Source organism: Triturus cristatus, chromosome 4_1 (genome assembly GCF_964204655.1).
Source record: "Triturus cristatus chromosome 4_1, aTriCri1.1, whole genome shotgun sequence".
Lineage (NCBI taxonomy): Eukaryota > Metazoa > Chordata > Amphibia > Caudata > Salamandridae > Triturus > Triturus cristatus.
This window is the reverse complement of record NC_140585.1, coordinates 1,075,879,999-1,075,902,164: the sequence shown is the minus strand read 5'-3', so window position 1 is coordinate 1,075,902,164 and position 22,166 is coordinate 1,075,879,999.

The following is a 22,166-nucleotide window of genomic DNA, read 5'->3' as shown; positions in this document are numbered from 1 at the left end:
CACAACCCTGGAAGCAGAGCCGCAGTACACATTTTGTTTTCCAATCCACAAATTGTAGTATCTCCGGGATTGGTGCACTAGTTGTAAGCCCAGGGAAAGTAAAGACAAGAAAGTAAAAATAGCGCTTCACTGGCAAACTCTGTAAAAGTGGGACTAATGTGTTTGGATGTGAATAAAATCAATCTGGCCAGTTTGCTACCACTCTGTCTTACTTTATTTACTTATTTTTCATACGTTTAACCTTTTATTACCAATGCTGCACTTTGAAATTAAAATGTCAGAAAAATACGACATTTCCTGCAAAAGTGTTTTTCTTTTTTGGATCCATTTCACAGTGGAGCAAATAAAAGAAAGGAGAGGAAAGAGAGTGAGAACCCCATTTTGGAGTCACGGTTTTCAGTAAGACCAGAACTGCTACACTGAAAGAGAGGGAAGAGTCCTGTTACTGTTCTCTGCTGCGCCACGAACGCAAGGAACTCCAAGCTTTACTTATAGGCTTGCATCCTGGGACGCATTTTCAAAATAAATAAGTAGAGGAACGGAATAAAAGTGGCGGCACGCCGCGCCCTGCCAATCCCGCACACTTCGACCACTGTACTCATGGCATGATTGCTGGGGCCTCTGACTCGGTTCAGGTGACCGTCCCCACACACCAGTAAAAGGAGCAGCATTGGTTTTTTTACTTACTTCGGTTACTGCTGGTGGCACTGACTTACTAAGAGGCTGCCTGCTGCTGCTGCTTCAAAGTTCCCACCTCGACGTCGTGTTAACGGGTGCTGGTGACTCGTCCAGTACGTGTGTGCTGGGGTGTTGTCCACGTCTCTGGAATTGAAAAAGTTACGCACGGCACGTTGCCGCAGCCCCCTGCCCTATAGTACCAAATGTAGCCCAATCAGTGGCCCGCCCACCTCCAGCAACACTGAAAGCAAATTCATTTGCATTATGGAAATGAAGTTATCGGGCTCGCTCTCGCAGCAGCACGGCAGAGAAACACTCTTCTTCATCGAGGAGAGGACTCTGGAGACTGTCTGTGAAGTGAACAGCACTGCAGTAAGGCAATAATATTTAATTTACTTTGACCATGACGTGCAGACTGCAGTGCAGTGCAGTGAAGTCGTGTCGGTGAAGTAAGTTGGCAGTGGCAGTGTAGACCCGGCCCTGATAAAAAGGTGCCGGTGCTAAGCACCGTCAAGCACCGGCACAAATTAAGCACTGCCCACCAGCGATACAACCCCGGCGGATTGGCTGGCAAGTTTGTCCCTGTCCTTTGACTGTTCGCCAGGCAAAACATTTATAAAATCGTTTTTAAATCCCAGGTTTTAAGTTTAGACACAATGAGTGTGCTCTGTCACAAGCCAAAGGTTACAGGACCTGAGAAACAGCAATTGAGGGTCAGGGCTCACTCCAACAGAAGACACAAGCAGGGTTCTAGGCAGGTCCAGTGTAAACTAGTCAGCTGGGCTTCATACAGCTTTTGTGTTCCTATAGTTTAATAGGAGAACTGACCCTTTGATTCCAAGTTTTTGGCCTGGGTATAAGTGGGAGCAGGTCAAGCCCTTGGGGTTCTCTTCACATGTCTCAACAGAGTGTACATTCCATCTTCAGTCTTCCACAGGTCCAGTGGTGGTCTAATAAAGGTACCCAGGGGTGTCACATTCATATCTAGCATAAGCTTGTGGATGGGGATGACTCCTGGCCCCTCCCTAACCAATAGGGAATAAGCTCCCAGGGGCAACCCTATCCATTTCACTTTTGCAGCCGTTTAGCAATTCCATATTGCACCTCCCAATACAAAACAAAAATGTGCGAACCGTCTTTCTCCTGTGCAGAGGTCCCTGTGCCCAACCAGAGGTGTCTCAATGGAAATTGGCAAACCCTCCCTCAGGTCACTCTAAACCAGTTTTGGGGAAGCTCCCCCTCCCACTGGCTTTGGACCAGCCTGAATAGGAAGACTCAAGAGAGGCAGGCCCAAGTATGAGCTACATCTGCCAGTAACAGCATAGGCATCCTTTGAAGATGCACGTGGCTGGGAACAAACCCCTGGCTATCCTGTCAAGGGAAGATTAACCTCAGCCCAAACTCAAGGCCTTTGCCTCAGCTCTGAGAGCAATTTCACACCTCATCAAGAGCCTATTAATCTCCTGGGTGACAGTTGGGACTCATGCAAATGGGCATCTAGAGATTTTAGGCAGGCAAAAAAGGAATGTTTAAAAGTATATTTTGTAAAATATTTGTTCCAAATCCGACTTTGCATCAATAAGATTTGTAATAAGTATTTTTTAAAAGTCAATGAATTAACTTTTCACAAGGTTCCTAGATTAATATATCTTTATTAACTCTAATAATGTATCCCACTGCTTTTATGTAAAGCAGCAAATCCTGATTCAGTAAAAATAGCCTTTGGTGTATTGTTACTGTAAGGACATGTTTATCTTTAATCTTTTACATGTCCTTCTTTTAAATGTTATGCACCCTGGCTTTTAAGTCTCTAAGAGGTGACTTATTAATGTATAAAAGGAGGTTTTAGGCCTGTAAAAAGGGAATATTTTGACAGGCCAAAATTTGCAGTTTAATCCTGCACAGCCAGATTACTGGTGGCAGGCCTATAGCCTTGATTTGCATTATCATTATAGTGGTGGCAACATATCTACTGAAGTCCACTAGTTTCATTTACCTTCCAGACCCTGTGTACACTTTTTACCATTAACTAGGGAGTTATAGATAAGGAAAATATGCCATTTCAGACCATGCCCCCGGGCCTGGTTAGCAGATACCTAGTACACAGAGTAAAACAATACAGCAGCATCAGTCCAAAATATTTGTGTGATCATGCAAAAAGAGGCATTTTCTTAAATCGTGATTCAAAAGAAGATCATATGTAATGGGCCAGTTCTAAACAGTCCTAAAACCGAAATTACCATACCTTGTTTATGTAGGTCCAGCTTTACATTGAGTTTTAGAGATTCTTCAATTAATATATTGTTTTCTGGACTACCTTAACAGTGTGGTTTCTGTTACATGTTTAAAGATACAAACAGACAATTAAATGAAATTTAAAATAACTTTTTTCGGTTCATGATGGACCCATAAAAGCATACATACTCATAAAATGCATAAAAGAATAAAATCAACAGGAGCCACTCCCATACAAATACAAACACATAAATAAGTATCTCAAACATTATGCATTGTTCACAGTATATATACAATTAATCTGATTGCATAGCGACGTGTGACCGTACTGCTGAAAGCTTGCACAGAGGCAGGACTCTTTGTCTGAAAGTTGTTGGAGATAGTAGTAAGCCTGAACACAGTGCTGAAAGTTCCTACATTTTTCGAACAGGACTAAGTGCCTCTTAGTGTAAATTTTATAAACGTCACAGAAAATTGGGAAATGCAACATTGATTGGTTTGAATGTATTATTATAAATACATACTTTACGTTCAAAATGTGTTTGTGGCCAAGCGGAAAACAAAGCAAATAGTTTGCAAGATCAATTCTAAAACAGAACAATAATGAGCTCTCCCAATGCCCCCTAGTGTTCCATAAATAGCTTGTGGGAAAGATTTCAGGGTTTAAATGTAAATAATTTGCAACAGTTATTTTCTGGCATTCACCATTTAACCTATCAACTTTTAATTGAGCTATCAACAAAGCTTATACTTGTTTCCAGTCAGGGATGGCATGAGATACTCTATCTGACAAAATGCGGGAGAGGCCTACCTCATCAAGTGATTTTTTAACATACGTCAGCCATGGTACTGTAAGTAACCCTGGGCGTAGTTTGCATAGTAGCACTACACTTTGAACTACATAGTGCATAGCTGTTAGCACTGTGTGCTTGTCTGCTCTGAGCAATAATTGCAAACAGCATCTTGCACAGTGCAAGTTATGATAAAATAAGTATATCTGTGTTTATATGCTAGAATGCATATAGTCATTTCACAAAAGTGAAAATGATAAACTAGCAAGCAGTGTGAGAGGTGATGATTGTGGGATCCTCCCTAACCTAGGGAGAGAACCAAGCAGATGCCTTGAAAAAAAAAGCACATCTTCTTGAACGATTCGGTGGTGGTCCCACCCCAAGCATAGTTATTGCCAAAAATACAATCCATTATGGGACGAGATTAGCAGTGGGCAGTGAATATTATAGTTTCCAATATCAAAATAATTCTACAAAGAGCTGCAGTTCATCTAGTGGTTACTAGATGTCCCTCACGAGTCAAATGCAAAAGCATTGAAATTATTATTACATCAAGCTGCAGTTCCGCTAGACGTTACTAGATGCCCCTCACGAGTCAAATGCAAAAGCTTCATGAATGGGTTTCAATGCTTTTGCATTTGACTCGTGAGGGACATCTAGTAACGACTAGTGGAACTGCAGCTTGATGTAATAATGCTGCATATCTGTTATTGCAGGGTACGTTTAAGAGGAGCTGGCGCTGTGGCTTCAAAAATGATAGAGTCCACCCTCCTTTTAGGTGGTTTGTAAATGTACCCCAATGTTAATAAGACTAATGTTTGATCTCTTCCGCTTCGTTGCAATGTTCAAGTCAAGTATTTTCCTCACAGTGAGGGGGTGCCTAAAGTTAATAACTTTACAATTTTGTATATCTTTCTCTAAGGGACCGACCCAATCTACTTGCCGTATCATTAGAATGTCATGCACATTTGCATTGTTAATATTCCTGTGTTCACCAAGCCAAAAAATAACTTTATTGAGTACCTGATCCAATGATTCAATTTGGTTTTCCTTGAGGAGCTGCACGCCTGCCATTACCAGCACATAGTGACACGACTTGGGGGTAAGATTAACAACCAATGTATTTGATCTCACGCTTGCCTTTATATTTGTAGATCCATGTGCCTCCCCATCTAAGGGCGTCCAATTTGATCCAGTTATGACAGTTGAAGAATTATTGGTCATACATCTACAGATGCTGCCCGGGTCTACAGGGTTCAAATCATGGGTGGAAGTGACAGCAGCCTAAGATCTACCAATACAAATCTTTGATTTGGCACTGCAGGAAGTTGGTGGATCTACAGAAGATTCCCCTGCAGTGGGCTCTGATTGTTTATGAAAAGTGAAAGAATCTGTAAAGTCATTCATGTGCCTCGACACACCATTCAGCGGGGGATAAAATGCTGCCATGGTTGCTAATTGGCCTTTGACAACACTCAGGAGATTGGTCAGGGGCTTTAGGCTCTTTTCTAGTATATCAGAAAATGTTGTGCATAATTTCACAATGTTTATACAAACCACACACAACAGGCCCGGACCCTTCCCAGTAGGTAACTGCTTGCCTCTGATATTCATGTGTGAGGCCTGATTGTTTGTTTTCTTCCATTTTACAATTGGTTCAGGTGATGAGTTAGGGCTATTAACTGGAACAGTAATAGGGGCTGGGAGGATATCGGGGATACCATTTGTGGATGTGGTAAAAAGTGTACACCTAGTGTCCACTTCTTCAACGTCATCTGGAAAACTGTCTAGTGCATCAGTCATCATACCAGGCCCCTAAATAACTTTCCCGGGACCATTCCTGCACCCCAGGCACAATCTATGCTCAGTTTGTAATATTTCATTGACGATATGTACTGTGGCTCTCCCTAGCATTGTAATGATGTTGGTAGTCATATGTGGTAATGTAGAGTTCCCAACAGCTTTTCATTTTCCCATGATACTGAAAGAGGAGAAACAGTTTACTTACCTAGAATTACTTCAAAATACGATAATCCACTCATCGTCATTAACAGAGGGGTGGCCAGCTGCAGATGGGAGGAGGCAGGCCTGTCCTTGGCCTGGGCTTTGTCCAGGCATGCCGGCATGAGTCCCGTGCTGCGAGAATACTGCAGAGTTGTTAAGCAGCTCCCTGGCCAATCCACATGGCCTGGCTGACTCCTGGTGGGATGTTGCCGCTCAGACCTCTGGTAGGGATAGTCTGCCCTCAAACTGGTACCCTGTGGTGTTCTCGATCCCCGAACTGCTGGAGTGTTGCGGAATTGTTAAGAAGCTCCAGGGCCAATCAAAATGGCCTGGTTGCCTCCCAGTGGGAAGTTGACACTCAAAACTCCGGTAGAGGTAGTCCGCCCCCCCACACTGGTGCTCCATGGCATTCTGAATCCCCATGCTGTGGGAGTGCTTCAGAGTTGTTAATCAGCCCCTGGGACAATCAAACTGCCTGGCCACCTCCTGGTGGGAATTCGCCTCTCGGACTTCTGGTATTGGTAGTCTGCCCCCACACTTGTGCTCTGTGGTGATCTCGAGCCCACCAGACAATATTTCAAGGAGCTTATTCATGTAGTTCCCAATATCCATTTCCTTGTCCATGATAAATAATTGATACACCTAACTACCACAAAACCACAATATTAGTAAGAAATTATTCTTACCTCTGCTCCTCAGCCAAAGCCGTAATGGTGCTGTCCATCAGGATAAAGCCTTCATTATGCTTTGTGAAACATTCAACCAGTTAACTGCAGATTATCGAAAATTTCAAGATGGAGCAGTGTTTTAATATTAGTGACCCCTTATTTTTACAAGGAGGAATGGGAGGGCTAAAAAAGGCTGCACATTCTGTAAGTCTGGCTTTTTTAGAAAACCACTCATTGCCCCATTTAAAGTATATGTCTGCATCCCTGCATATAAAGTTATCTTGTCTAACAATAGAGTGACCTGAGAATGAGGATGCACCATGGAATGACTTGTGTGAAGCTGTTGCATGTTTGGTTAAACTATTCAGTGAACGACCAAATGTGGTGATTGAAAGATTTTTATGGGCAGCTCCCACCCCTATGTATAGCCAGTTTGAGGATTTTAGCAGCATCTTGTGACTTAGGGAGTATCATAGACACATATCTTCAAGATCAGCTACTCTTGGACTGCTTCAACAAAAAATTACAGGAAAGACTTTTAGGCACGTGTAATCCCTCTTTATCTGAATACGTTGGTATAGCTAAAGGGGTAGAAAGATCTATTCTATCATCAAAAATGTTATCAACTAGCAAAGAAGAAACAAGTGTAGCAGCACTGTGTGTGGATACTAAAAAAGAGAAAAGGTTGTAGGTTGGGAAACTCTTGATTAGGCCTGGGCAAAAATTTCGTTCCGTTCGCGGAAATTGCGATATTTTGACATTTTTGCGTTCCGCGGAGAGCGCGAAGATGTCAAAAATTCCGGTTTCCGCAGCTTGGCGATAATTTGTTTCTTGCTCGCGCTGTAAAATGATACATTCTCGCGCGCGCGCGATCGCCTTACCTGATTCCCTGCGTTCGCCGACAAGTTTTCTTGATCCGGTCGCGTTCTCCATGAGATGTTGTATTGTTTTTAGCCATTTGCGCTGTCTCGCGACAGTTCGCGCCCGCAGTGACGTCATGCGTCGCGCGATCACGTCTTTCTTCTCGCGATCATGCACCGCGAGAACAACTCAAAACAAGATGGCCGCGCCCGCAAGCAGCCACATGGGTAAGTTGGCGACCCGCAACCATGCAGAAAATCGCGCGAACATGCCGGAAAAAACCTTCCGCATCTTCGCGATATTTCTGCTTGTTTGCGATAATTTTAAACATTCTCGCGATAATTTGCGAAGGTTAATTCCGCAAATTCCGCCCACCCCTACTCTTGATATTATTGATACCAGGATGGCAATCCAATGCGCTATTGTTATCACTGTGGGTAACAATCCAATATAGGAAATTATCCTAATTGTCCTGCTGATAAATGTAGGTGTCTGAAGTGTGAACATTTTTTACATTTTTCTAAGGTGTGCAGATACAAGGAAAGTGGGGGTGTTGGGTGTTACAAAAAGAGGGGTGCAAGTACAGATTGATGAAGAGGACATGCTGAATGAATGTCAAAGCAAGTGTGATGAACTTGTCCTTACTATTACATCCAATGATGATTATAAGAGCATTGAAACATGTTATATTATTGGCATTGGTGCTAAACAAGTGCTGGTAATGGCTTATTCAGGATTTCATTACAATTTTTGATCTATCCACTTTTGAGGAGAATTGGAATGATAAGCACTTGTTTGAATGGGATATTTCACTTAAAGCTTTTGATGGGTTTGAGATACAATTGTCAGATTGGTTTGAGGATACATTACAGTTTAAGTGGAGGAAAATTCTCATGAAGATTTATGTTGCTGTTGGGGGCAAGGATGAGTTTGGCTGGATGGATCAGGATAGGTATGGAATCATTTTAAAACTGGGGTCTCCTGAACCTGTACATTTGAACCCTGATTGGATGGAGGAGAACTAGCAAGATTTGGAGTCTTTTAGTATTAGATCTTCTTTATTGAACATTAACATGAAAGACAATGAGGTTTTACTGAGAGATTATGACAAGGTGTTCAAGGATGAAATTGGCTGTGTGAAAGGATTTTTACATGATATAAGATTAAAAGAGAACGCAAAAGCGTTCGTCCATGAGGGCAGAAATGTGCTTTTGAGTGTCCATAAGGATTTGAAAGCATTTCTAGCTACAATGTGTGAAGATAAGAGCATTGCTGCAGTGGAATGTACTGAATGGATTTCCAGTATTGTCATTGCACAGAAAAATAAATCAGAAATCATGTTGTGTGCTGATCTTTGCTCTCTGAACAAGAACTTCATTGTGGAATGTCATCCACCTTCAAAAATGCAGGAGATGCTTGCACAAATAGGAGATGCATGTATTTTTAGTACCATCAACTTAACCCCCTCCATGCTGAGGAGGGAACAGTTCCATCCTCAGCCACGGTGGTCATGTGTTGAGGAAGGAACCATTCCGTCCTCTGCACACAACCAGGAAATCCCCCTGCTGTTTACAGCAGAGAGGTTTCCTTTTTTATTTTTCAACCTCAGGAGCTGAGGAAGAGCTTCCCCAGCAGCCGGAGGCATTTTTTTCTCAATGTAATGAGCGCATGGCGTGCTGATGTCATTACATTGGAGGTGAAACTGAAATGAGCCGATCTGCTCATCTCACTTTCACTGATTACATGCTCATGGGGCTATTTCTGCCCCCTGAGCACCAAAACACATGCCAGCGGTACTGTTGGAAATGGGAGAATCTTCCCTAACAATGGTACCATGCCCCAGTGGATCCATGCTTGGGGATGGCTGCAGGACCGTGATCCCCAAGCAGGCATGTACCACTAGACGCCTGGGTGGGAGAAGCTCCTTGGGCAAGGGCCTTTGCTCCCCCAAATGTTTATTTGCAAAATTAGGCTTTCTGCCCCCCCAGGGGGGCAGAAAGCACCCAAGGCACCAGGGTTATTTTTTTTAAATATTTGGGGTGTGGGTTATTTGGGGTGTGGGTTGCCCAAATTGGGCATGCCGATGCCCCCACACCCAAACAAGAAAAGGTTCTGTTTTTCTGACTGCCCTGGGTCGCAGATGGAGATTATTAACCCTGATCTGCCTCCGGGGGTGGGGGGGGGAAAAAGGCCCAATAGACACCGGGGATATTTTTTTAATAAAAGATGGGCGGGGGCTGCCCACAATGGGCAAGACCATCACCCCACCCAAAATTAGTTGCAACAAAAATCTTTCTGCCCCCCTGGTGGGTAGTAAGTCCACTAGGCACCAGGGATTACTTTTATTAAATATGTAGGGGTGGGAGCTGCCCAAAATGGGCATGCCAATACCCGCACACCCTCAAACACAAATGGGACAGTCTTTCTGCCCCCGACTGTGGGGCAGATGGATGTTATAAGACCCTATCTGCCCCCTCGGAGGGTCAGAAAGCCCAATTGACAACAGGATTTATTTTTATAAAAGAGAGGTGGGAGCTGCCCACAATGGTCATGGGCATGCCTCCACCCACATAAATGGGACCAAAGTTTTTCTTGGAAACTAAGTTTTCTCCGTGTGGAGCAATTTTTTATGGGTGAGGTTCCCTGTCAATATAAGTGTTTAGATACTCCAAGTGAGATTTTCTTGCACTAGCCCAATACATGGGAACTTAGACACCACTTTTTACATGCCAATAATATGGTTGCTGTGAGGTGAGGAATTGTGTGAGATGCCATCTACGGTTGTGGTGCCCTCATGAAAATTATGGATTTGTTTTCCTGCCTTAACGTGGGTTAGATGTGCACACGATTGTGGCACACATATGTTGTATCAAGTTTTACTGATACACATCCCTACTGCTGTCTTCTTTTTCTTTTTCCTAGATATTGACCTGGAGCTAACTCTTCATCATTGACCTGTGACCACACTGAGCGGGGCACAGGTTGTTGCCCAGATCGATATTGATGGTTTTTTATTATGTTTCACCAACTTTCACGTGCACTTAATTTTAACAATTTGGTCCTGATGAAGAGCCACTGACCTCTTACAGGTGAAAGAGGCACGAAACATGTTGACCTATGACCCATGACCCCTGGGCATAGCGTGCCTCTAGGGTTATAACTTTCTAGCAGTCCAAAGCCTGCTAAGGGTACATCTAATAAAATTTGCTGCATGATGACACTTTTTTAATATATATTTTTTCACTAACTAGCACGCACTTTATTTACCCTCCTTCAATAACCCACTCCCCACACACCCACATGCACCATCCGGCGGTCCTTCAAAGATCTCCGTCAAAGTGACCTTTTGGGGGGCCCGTAGGGAATTGCAGCGCCGGCCCTATGAGGAGCAACAGCCCGATGATGAAGCATGACACCCTTCGGGGTGTGTGAGGGCAATAGAGGACAAAGAGTGGTCATCCAGTTTCCTGAGTGGGCTCCCAATCTAGGAACTTTTTCACACTCTGTTTTCTCTCTTATTTAAGGGCTTGGTAACTTTTTGCACCTGCCCATAGGAAATTTGTCCTCCTGATGCTAGATAACAAAGTTTTTCTGCCTCACCTAGGGTGCAGGTAAGGCAATAGCCCCCGATCTGCCCCGGGGGCAGAAAGCATACTAGGCCCCAGGGATTTTTTTCTTAGTGCAGTGGTGTGGGCAGCCCAGAATGGACATGCCAATGCCACCCCACCTGCCATAAAAATGGGCACACTCATTCTGCCCTACCCAGGGGAATATGGGGGCCGTAGTCATCGATATGCCTCCCGGGGGGGACAGAAAGCCCAATAGGCATCAGGGACTATTGTTTTTTCTTAGTGTAGGGGTGAGGGCTGCCCAGAATAGGCATGCCAATGCCCCCCACTCACTCAAAAAAATATGCACAGTGTTTCTGCCCCCCCAGGGGCAAATATGGGCAACAGCCCCCGATCTGCCATTGGGGGGGCAGAAAGCCAACAAGATATCAAGGATTATTTTTAATTTGTGTAGGGGTGAGAGCTGCCAAGAATGGGCATGCCAATACCCCCCACCCTCCATAAAATGGACACAGTCTTTCTGCCCCCCGGGGGGATCTTCCCTGTGAGGTGGCAGAAAACCCACTAGACACCGGGAACAATTTTTACTTTGTGCAGTGGTGGGGGCTGATCAAAATAGGCATGCCAATGCCCCCACCCCCAAATAATTGGGCATCTTTTTTCCCACCCGAGGGGGCAGATGGTGGTTAATGCCCTAATGGCCTGATCTGCCCCTCCCCGAGTGGAGGGAGAAAGCCAACTGGGTAACAGGGAAATGTTTATGGGAATGACAGGGAGTGGCCCCATAGTGAAGGGTCACTCCCTCTTTCTTTATGCACAAACTATAGCTGTTTTTGCCCCATGGGGGCAGCTCAGCAATATTTGTAGGCTCATCTTCCCCCAAGGGGGCAGAAACCATTAAATACCAGGGAAACTGTCTTTGTGTGTGAACTAGTTTGGCTGACGGTCTGCATGTACTGGCGTATGGCTGGCTGTGTGTATACTGGAAGTTTGCTGGTAGCGTGTGTATTTGCACTTGGCTGGTGGTGTGTGTGGACTGGCACTTGGCTGACATTGTGCGTGATTGGCTCTTGGCTTGCGATGTGCATGGATGACGCTTTGCTGGCAGTGTACGTTGGATGGTGCTTGGCTGATGGTGTGCATGGATGGCACTTGGCTGGCAGTGTGCATGGACCTGCACTTGGCCGGCGTTTTGTGTGAACTGTCGCTTGGCTGGCGATGTGGGTTGCATGTATCCTCTAACGTGTTCTTACCCAGAATCCTGTGCAAACCTCAAATTTAGCCAAAAGGTCAAATTTTCCTCACATGTCTGTGTGGGAAAGTTAAAGAAACACCGCGCCGGCACAGATTTCGTACCACCCAGCACTCCCCTCAATGTCCTAATAAAAATCATACCTCACTTGTGTAGGTGCCCAAGCAGAGTCAGCCTAAAAACGTATAAAAAAAACTGCCCTTATGGACACGCTTTGGTGCCCCTTCAATCTCCACATGTTTTTGGTCCTTCCCTGTTGCAGACACTTAGCCCACCCACACAAGTGAGGTATCGCTTTTATCAGGAGATTTGGGGTGGTATGAAATTTATTCCAGCATGCTAATTCCATACAGAAAAATGAGGAAAATGTGATTATTTAGCTACATTTTAGGTTTGCAGGGGATTCTGGGTAAGAAAACATTGGGGGATCCATGCAAGCCATACCTCCCAGGACTCTGCCGGTGTCTAGTTTTCAGAAATATATGGGCTTGGTAGGATTCCCTAGATGGCCGCTAAGCCTGGGAACAACAGCCCAGCTGGCCCTCTATCTATCACAAAACAACCCGCTGTTACAAAGGGGGCTCCTGCATTTTGGTCCTGGGTTCGGTTGAGAGTCACACAAGTCACCCCATACTGGATTCCTTGTGTGTATAGTTTTAAATAATTTACAGGTTTTCTAGAGTTCCTTAGGTTTTGGCTGAGTTAGGGCCCAAAATCCACATTTAGGCACATTGCAAAAAACAATTGTCCGTTTTCAGTGGAAAAATGTGGTGTGTTCATGTTGCATTTTGGGTCATTTCCTGTCGTGGGCAATAGACCTACCCACACAAGTGAGGTACCATTTTTAGCAGAAGACTTGGGGGAATGCTGGGTGGAAGGAAGTTTGTGGCTCCCTTCAAATTCCAGTTCTTTCTGTCATAGATATGTGAGGAAAATGCATTTGTTTAGATAACGTTTGAGGTTTGTGAGGGATTATCGGAAACAGAAACTGGTGAGAGCCTCACAAGTCACCTCATCCTAAATTCCCCTGGGTGTCTAGTTTAAAATAATGTACAGGCTTGCTAGTTTTCCCTAGGTGCCGGCTGAGCTAGGGCCCAATATCAACTGCTAGGCACATTGCTAAAAAATGGTCAGTTTTCAGTGGAAAAATGTGATGTTTCCATGTTGAGTTTTGGCCCATTCCTTGTCACTGGCACTAGGCCTACCCACACCAGTGAGGTACCACTTTTTTGGGGAGACTTTAGGGAATGCTGGGTGGGTGGAAGTTTGTGGCTCCCTGCAGATTCCAGAACTTTCTATCACAGAAACATAAGGAAAATATGTTTTTAGACACATTTTGAGGTTTAATGGGGATTCCTGGAAACAGAACCAGGAGAGAGCCACACAAGCCACCCCTTCCTGGATCCCCCTGGGAATCTAGTTTGAAAAACTTTACAGGTTTGCTAGTTTTCCCTCAGTGCCGAGCTAGGCCCCACAACCCACAGTTAGGCACATTTGAAACAAAGGGTCAATTTTCAGTGGTAAAATGTGATGTGCCCACGTTGTATTTTGGGTCGTTTCCTATTACGAGCACTAGGCCTACCCACACAAGTTATGCACCATTTTTATTGAGAGACTTTAAGGAACACAGAATAGTAGAACAAGTGTTATTGCCAATTGTTTTTCTATGCATTTCTGCCTTCCAAATGTAAGACAGTGTGTAAAAAAAAAGTGATTTTGAAAAATGCACTCTAATTCACATGCTGGCATGGGTACCCACAAATTCAGAGATAAACCAATTATCTCTGCTTCTAAACTCCATATCGTGTTCCCAATTCAGAAATACATAGGTTTTTTTCATGCTTATTTTTCACTCTTTATATTTCACCAAATTATACCTGGTACACAATGACAAACCATTTTAAGATGCAGCTCAGTTATTGGCTCTGGGTATCTCGAGTTCTTAGTAAACCAACAAGCTCTATATATCCCCACAACCAGAATGGTCTATTGGACGTAACGGTTTATTGCTTTAAAAAATATGCCATAGTTAAAAAACATTACAGGTGAAAATATAGGCACAAATACCTGCTTTTTAAACTTAATTTCAATATTTTTTTATTTCTACTGTTACTTTCTATAGAAGTGTATAGCTTCCAATGATAGAATATTGATTTCATACCCATTTCTACCACTAACTGGAAGAAGGTTAAAAGCACACAAAATAGGAAAAATAGGCTATGTCCCAGTAAAATGCAAAAAATGTGTAGACAAAATTTGGTTTTCTGACAAATGTCTGCCTGTTTCTGAAAGCTGGGAAGATGGTAATGTTAGCACCGCAAAACCCTTCATTGATACCATGCAGCACTTTTTTCTCATTCCCCCTACCCCCCCACCCCAAAAAAACAAGATTACTTGTATTTTGGCTAATTTCTCAGTCCCCTCCAAGGGAATCCACAAACACTGGGTGTCTTTAGAATCCTCAGGATGTTGGAAGAAAAGGATGCGAATTTGTCATGGACACTATATGTGGACAAAAGCTATGGGGGCCCAAGCACCAACTACCCCAAATAGCCATAAAAAGCCTTAGCACAAGAGGGAGAAGGCCTAGCAGCAAAGGGGTTAAAGGCTGCATATCATCCAATTAGAGTGACAGATAAGTCAAAACATTTAATGGCATTCCATTCATTACAGTAGTCAAATCAAAGAGATCCACCATACAGGGGGGTTTAAATTAAAGTCTTATTGTGTTAGGGAAGTGTGTTTCTCATCCTGGAATGGATGCACACAGTGTTTGCTTAAATACCCCTCACGCACCAAAAGGGCCATTGGTGTCATGCTTCATCATAGGGGTCTTCCTGTCCTGCTGCGGGACGGGGCATGCTACGACCTGCAACTACGCAGGAGCACTGTTCTTACAATCCTATGTCTAGTGTAGGGGTAGTGAGAGGAAGGATCTGGAGTGAATAAAAAATGTGAATTAGAAAGGACCTGGCCTCATGGACTTAAGAAATGTTAATAGGTCGTCGACCTGTTAAAAGGGTGATGCGGAGATGTCCTGCATATAATGTGCGGATACTCCTATAAAGTCAACATGTTTTGAAGCTCAAGGCTTCTTCATCAGGACTGAAAGATCCCCTCAGTACTCACTATGGTGATTTCAAATTTGAGGGTGTGCTATATACAAAAGTGAAAAAATTGAAAGATGCAGGAATTTCATGCACATTATACGATACCTAATAGTACCTTTGAAATATTAATTACATAATGTAGGAGATAATGCTCGCGGGTGGGTGTTATTTGGAGCAAGGCAGTGTTGACCAAGACAATTCAGTGAGCGACACCCTTCCCTACCCATTACAGAGGCTTATGGAGTATTATCACCCTTTTAAAAGGTCCAGCCTCGACGACCTATTAACATTTCTTAAGTCCATGAGGCCAGGTCCTTTTTAATTCACATTTCTTATTCACTCCAGACTCTTCCTTTCACTACCCCGTCACGCAGCGGGACGGGAAGACACCTATTATGAAACATGACACCAAGGACCCTTTTGGTGTGTGAGGGGTATTTAAGCAAACACTGTGTGCATCCATTCCAGGATGAGAAACACACTTCCCTAACAGAATAAGACTTTAATTTAAGCCCCCCTGTATGGTGGAGACTATCTCCACCAAGGCTTTTCTATATATCTCAAGTTCCGGTATTGTCCAAAGACGCACCTAGTTTGTCAAAAGTTTTAATGCTATCGCCTGATCAATTCTCTTTAGCGCTAAATCAAGTCAGATTGGTATGATAGGTGTGTTTTCTGGCAGATTAAATAGTATCCTGATGAATTGGTTTTCAGTTTGGTAAAGCATAGACACATTGACACATTCTCGGCATTCTGTACCATATGTTTACCCAGACAAAGCTGTGGCCTTATATACTTTAAGAGCTGGAGTTACTTTTCTGCTGGAAGTTGCCTTCTATTTCCTTCCTATAGCCAACAACCTTTGGAGCAGGATGGTTCAATTTTTTCCAGCTGTGGTATTCAGGACATGTTATTGGCCAATCAAACACCAAGGTAATCAACACAAGTGGAAAAGTGTGGCCCAGTTCCAAAACAAGGTGAGGTCTGTTATCGTGAGGTTCAATGGGGCATGATTATTAGTCATATAAGCCCAATTCCACCCCTTCTAAACTTTTACAAGTGCAATGCAGCTCCTCTCAAGCACAGAAATTGTAGAAGTAGCGTGGGCAGGCTTGAAGACTCAGAGGTAGACTGAGATGCCCCTGACAGTTTGTCCGCTGAGTTCAAGCACAGATACTGCTTATTACAAAAACCACAATGAGGGAACAGGAACAGGAAGACTAAGAGCCATGAGGGAGCTTTACAAGTAACAACAGAGGCCTGCCAGCATAAAGAGGGATGCCTGATGTAAAGCACATGGGGGTGGCCTTGCTCAGGCTCTTTCTGGCAATGACAGTCCCACCCTTTGCTTTGGCACAGCCCTTGAGCATCCTGCACAGCAGGATTGCAGGGAGCCCTTTTAGCGTGTCATCGATGGTGGGACTTGCACCCTTCTGGGCCTTTCCTGCAAGTGCATCTCTTGCCGTGAAGAATAGTGGGGGATGAAGTCCCCTGGTTCAGCTGGGATCTGTAAGGCAGTTCACCCCTTCCTTTACCTTCGGTATGTCCTGCAATACTCTCATTTGAAGCACAGGATGCTTTAGTACATATGAGATTACAGAGCCTGCTAGTGTGGGAAACTGGATGCCTAAAATGATATAGTCAGAAATAAATGTTTTGTCTACTACTTGTAGTGTGGAAGTGGAAGGTTGCCCTTAAAGCCAAGTAGAAGGCATGTGGCAATTGGCACAGAAAACAAATAAATTATTATTTTGTGATGTCTGCACAAATGAAGCAAGACTGAAACTAATTGAAGACACACTGTGAAAAAGTAGTCAGGGCTTCCTGCATACTCGTGCATTCCGTGCTACAGCAACAAATATTGGACGGAATGATGAGTAAATCAAACATTCACCCCCATTCAAGAGATCTGAGTTAAATCTATTGATCTTTTGCTCAATACACTACCCAAATTTGGACCCAGCCATATGCAAATTAGTCTTGACCGTGATACTCTCGGGAACAGTCCAGCCCGAACTGCTAAGCCAGTTCCTCACTGGGCAGGAAACAAGCATCCTGGGACCGGTTTCGGGGTTTGAGCCCTCATCAGCCAGGCTAGCTTAAATCCAGGGGCACAGCCAGCAAGGGACCCACATCTGGGTAAACCCATCCCACTTAGGGTGAAATGTGCTACAGCAACAAATGATGGACGGAATGTGGAGTAAATCAAATGTTCACCCCCCATGTCAAGAGATTTGGGTTAAATCCATTATTCTTTTGCTCACTAAGCAACCCCAGTTTGGACCCAGCCATATGTAAATCAGTCTTGACCCTGCTCCTCATGGGAACAGTGCAACCAAAACTACCGATCCTACTTATGCATTCCAGTGGGAAGACGATCATCTGATATTCATGCCTCCGGCACTGAGGAGCACTCCATAAGCCTCTGTGAGGACTCCTTAATTTGCATAAAGTTGGGCCAATTTATGTATTCTTGGTCATGTTTTGCTCCTGGAGAGCAGCTCCGGTCCTCAGGAGCATTTTCCTCAGGTCTCCTGGCCTCTAAAGTTTACATCAATGGGGAGCTTGGCTTTGCTGCTCTTTCTGATGCTCTCTCCTGCTTGAGGCGACTTCCACAGCTCTTCCACAGCCAGCAAGCCAAACAACCTCCCTGATGCACTATGCATGTGCTACAGTCTCCTAGCTACTTGAAGGGCACCTCTCTGTCTGCATAGGCCACAGATGTTCCATGGGAACCATCTAGGATCTCCCAGCAGGTCCATTCACCTTGCGGTTTTTCAGGGGGCAAAAGGGTGGTAGCACTACGGTTTTGGAGAGCCCCATCCTAGTGTTGGGTGCTAGCTGACTTTCAAGTCCTAAAGTCAATCCCTGCAGAGGTTCTGGGGTCTTCTTCCTTCTAGCTAGCCATTCTATTATCTTCGCAGCCCCAGGCTCAGTGCCTTTTCAAGTGCTTCTCCCCTGTGCAGGGGTTTTTAAGTGGGAATAGAAAGTTCTGGAAGGTGGGCACTTTTGCTCAATCCAAGGGTGCCAAATCATCCCTCTCTAACCCACTGGCACAGCATTCTAGGAAATTAAAGATGGCAACCTAAACTGGTCAAGATAAGATCTTACCTGAGAACCTCAGATCCGCCCCACCTGACACAGCTACCTGATCCTTTCCCACCAAACTATCAAACGGGAGTCTCTCTAATGTTTGGTTCAAGAGATCTGACAATCCTCTTTTGTTTCCATGGGCTTCGGCTTGCAGAAATCAGCTGCAGAGTGCCACAGGGCTCCTACCTGAGCCCCACCGATTTTCGACATATATATAGCCCCGCATGCTACCATTGTCAGAAAGAACAGACTCATCATCGTCTCATCCTGGACTCCTTGCTCTCAATGAACTGCCAGATCAATTCCGTCTCATCCTCCTGGCTCCACATGCTCCGAAAGATCTTCAAGTGGATCCCCACTGAGACAAGAACAACAGTCACCCACGCACTTGTCAGCAGCAGACTCAACGACAGAAGCACTCTCTACACCAGCACCATGAAAAAACTGCAACAGAAGCTGCAAAACATCCAAAACGCCTCCGCCAGAATCATCCTGAACATCCCTCACTGCAGCCACATTATCGACCACCTGGGAAATCTCCACTGGCTCCTGGTTAACAAAAGGATCGCCAACAAGCTCCTCACACATGCCTACAAAGCCCCCATACTGCTGGACCTGCATACCTCAACCACCACCTGTCCTTCCACACCCCCACCAGATATCTCTGCTCTGCACATCAGGCCCCGGCCACCCTCCCACGGATCTGCAGGGCCACCACTGGAGTAAGATCCATCTCCTACCTAGCTGCAAAGACCTGGAACTCGGTCCCTCTGAATCTCAGGCAATCACCATCTCAGCCTCAATTTCGGAAGGACCTCAATATCTGGGTTTTTGACTGAACAGCAGACCCCCCTCTCCCTCCCCCACAGCACCTTGAGACTCTTAAGGGTGAGTAGTCCTGCTCTACAAAATCCTGATTTACTGATTGAGGTGCAATGTGCGGAGTTAACTAACCCAAGCAGATTTCCTCCCACCCCTTCTTTTTTCTGGAACTGTGTCAAACACTGTTAATGGCTCTGTTGTATTGGGATACCTTTGATCCTCCTACTGGCCAGCAGAGTAATTAACTTGGCCCAGTAGAGAGGACAAAGGCTTGGAGTCTGATTTTTGCTGAGCCAGAGAAATATGACAATTTGCCGTGTTGTTCCAAAAAAACATAGGACCTGCACGTTCTGACAACATAAACTAAGGTATTGGTGTCCAGACTGATTCCATACACCCCCCAAAGGATATGTAATCCTTTAGACCAGCTAGCTCACAGTGCCACCATAAGTCCCCTAACCTTAACAAGGAGCAAATAGTTTCTGGCAACTATCGAACATGACAACCCTTGATCCTTCAGGGATCGTGAAAACAGTACAGTACTTTTTGCTTAGTCTAACGGGCACACTTAGTCTCAGAGATATACACAGAATGAACGATGGGTATGTTTTCAATGAGCATTTATTGAACCAGCGTTATTCTAATATAAAACATGTTTATTGTGACAATCATAAGACAGAAACAGATATATAAGATTACAAGCACCAACAAAGTAAATAAAAGATAGAATTCTACCATGGTGCTAAAACGGTGAATATATGCAGGCATATAGGTACATGACAGTAATCAAGCGTTCTCTTAAGATGCAAACCCTACCTAAGTGGAGCTAAGTGTACCAAGCATGTATGTTGGTGTAAAACATAGAATGCCTTAGGAAAGAGCCAACCCCATTACGGATGGGAGAGAACAAAGGACCCCGTCTTGGTCTCGAGTTGGACACCCCGCAAGGGATGTCAGACCACTGCATGTTGTAGCTTCTGCAGGTGGGACCTCAGCCTATAGTGTCAGAGTGAAGCTTCTCCTCTGCCTATCTAGTCTTGGTATGGTTCTTTTATACCACAAAGATTGCCTCGGGTTCCTTACATAATCGATGTGTTGTGAATACAAATGAGCCTAGAACAATATCTGCGATTATGCAAAGTAGTTCTTTCGCCCTAGGATGAAGATGACCATGACTTTTACGCAAAATGTGTTCCTGCTGTTATGTACGTCATGTGCAGAGACTTTTCTAAGATTGGCCCTAATTCACAACAGCATTTATGAGCACATGGAGCAATACTACAGACCCTAACACTAAATTATTGTCTCAATTTTGGTAACTTTCCTAATTTTTTCGGCATACATGAAAACTGTTTTTTTCATTTTTGTCTTTATTGCAAACTATGTGGTCAATCGATTTACAGAGGCATTTTTGAGTTCAAGAAGTAGTATTGCAGGAGTAATACTTAATTTATTCATAAATGCCTTTCTGAATGGGCACTCTTTGTAGCTAATTAAAGGGAACATGTGTATTAAAACAGGTATATATTGAGCTTCTGCATGAAAGCTTTTATTTTGTCTTAGTGATGCTATCCGTGAAGTACATGTTCTCCAATCAATGATCTTGGAGGCCAAACATGCCCTCATTGAATTTACTGAAATTATGCGATTATGAATGCTTCAATAATGAAGAATCATTTGGGGCACAAATCCTACTGCAGGAGCGTGATAACAACAAACTAACAGAGAGGGAGTGGCTGCTGGCTACTGCTGTTAGTGTCCGGTAGCATTTAGTGCTATTCGCTTAACCCCAAATGCACCCTCTGGCCCATTTTTGACGTCAAGGTGTTTAGAAATAGCACGCAATGCTGGATTGCACTTCTCCCATAATTATGCATAATTAAGAGTAATGTTGTGGTAATTACACTAGTGAGATTTACAATAGTTACGCCCATTCTTAGTTTGGAGCAGAGTTTACTAACAATGGAGTAGAGGTTGAACCTGAAGAAATAAAGTTATAAAGTTAGATTTTTTTTCTGTGGGGCATATTTTGTAAAGTGCAGGATTTTGAGTGTTATCATTGATATAGAATTAATCAAGACAAGGGTAATGGAGCCACAGGATTGTAAACCACTGGTCAACAAAAGATTTTTGGATAACTTGAAGAGAATAGATTTTTGTTACATATCTATTTTCTAATTTAATTAACAGTTTTTTTCTAATGTGTTTATGCCATGTTAAATAAAAGGATGCTTTACAAGGATCTCATAGGATTACATTGAATACAAGGCAACATTGTTACTTGGACAACCCATTAAAACAATTAGAATTTTGAACTTTTAGCATTATTTCAAAGCATAGGTATCCAACACAGCGAGGCCATTGAGAGAATCAGAAGTTCCATATTTTCATAGAAAATAGCTTTCATTGAATAGTAACTTTTCAAAATACAGTATTGAGCTGACAAGATCTTGATGATTTTTGATTTGAAAAATATGACAAAACTTTAGTTAAGGAAAGGATAAACATGTGCAGTTTTAGATGCTTTCTGAAAGTAGTTTTAGTAGTTGTCATCACCATTGAAAATCTTGGCCAGTCAGTGAAGTTTGATTTTCTCCTGAAGCCATGTCAATGTACCTATCTCACATTTTGTTTTTCAATACTTAGTTCCCAGAATACTCCCAGAGTGGAGCACTGTTGGATTCAGTACTCAAAACTGTAGCCAAGATTTACTAAAAATTCATGCAACATAGATTGGTAAATAAGCTTGGTGCAGTCTGTTGCATGAACCGAAAGGAGCAGAATAGAGCGACATCTATTAAGATGAGGCACTGTTCTGCTCTCTCTCTGTGCTGGCTCAGTTTTGGCTGTCATGCACCAGTGCAGACACACTTGCAGCATAGTGCAAGGGTGCCTGTATTGTGATAAGCACAGTTTTTGTACTGGATGGGGCACTTTCCATCACAAAAAAGAACTTAAATTAAATAATGTCTCCTCCATACGCCTGCCTCAAGGAGGTGCAGAGTTTTGGGGCAAATCGTAGATCGTGTTTTGTATCAAAACCCATGGGTGGTTACAAGGGTACCAACATGCACAACGTAAGG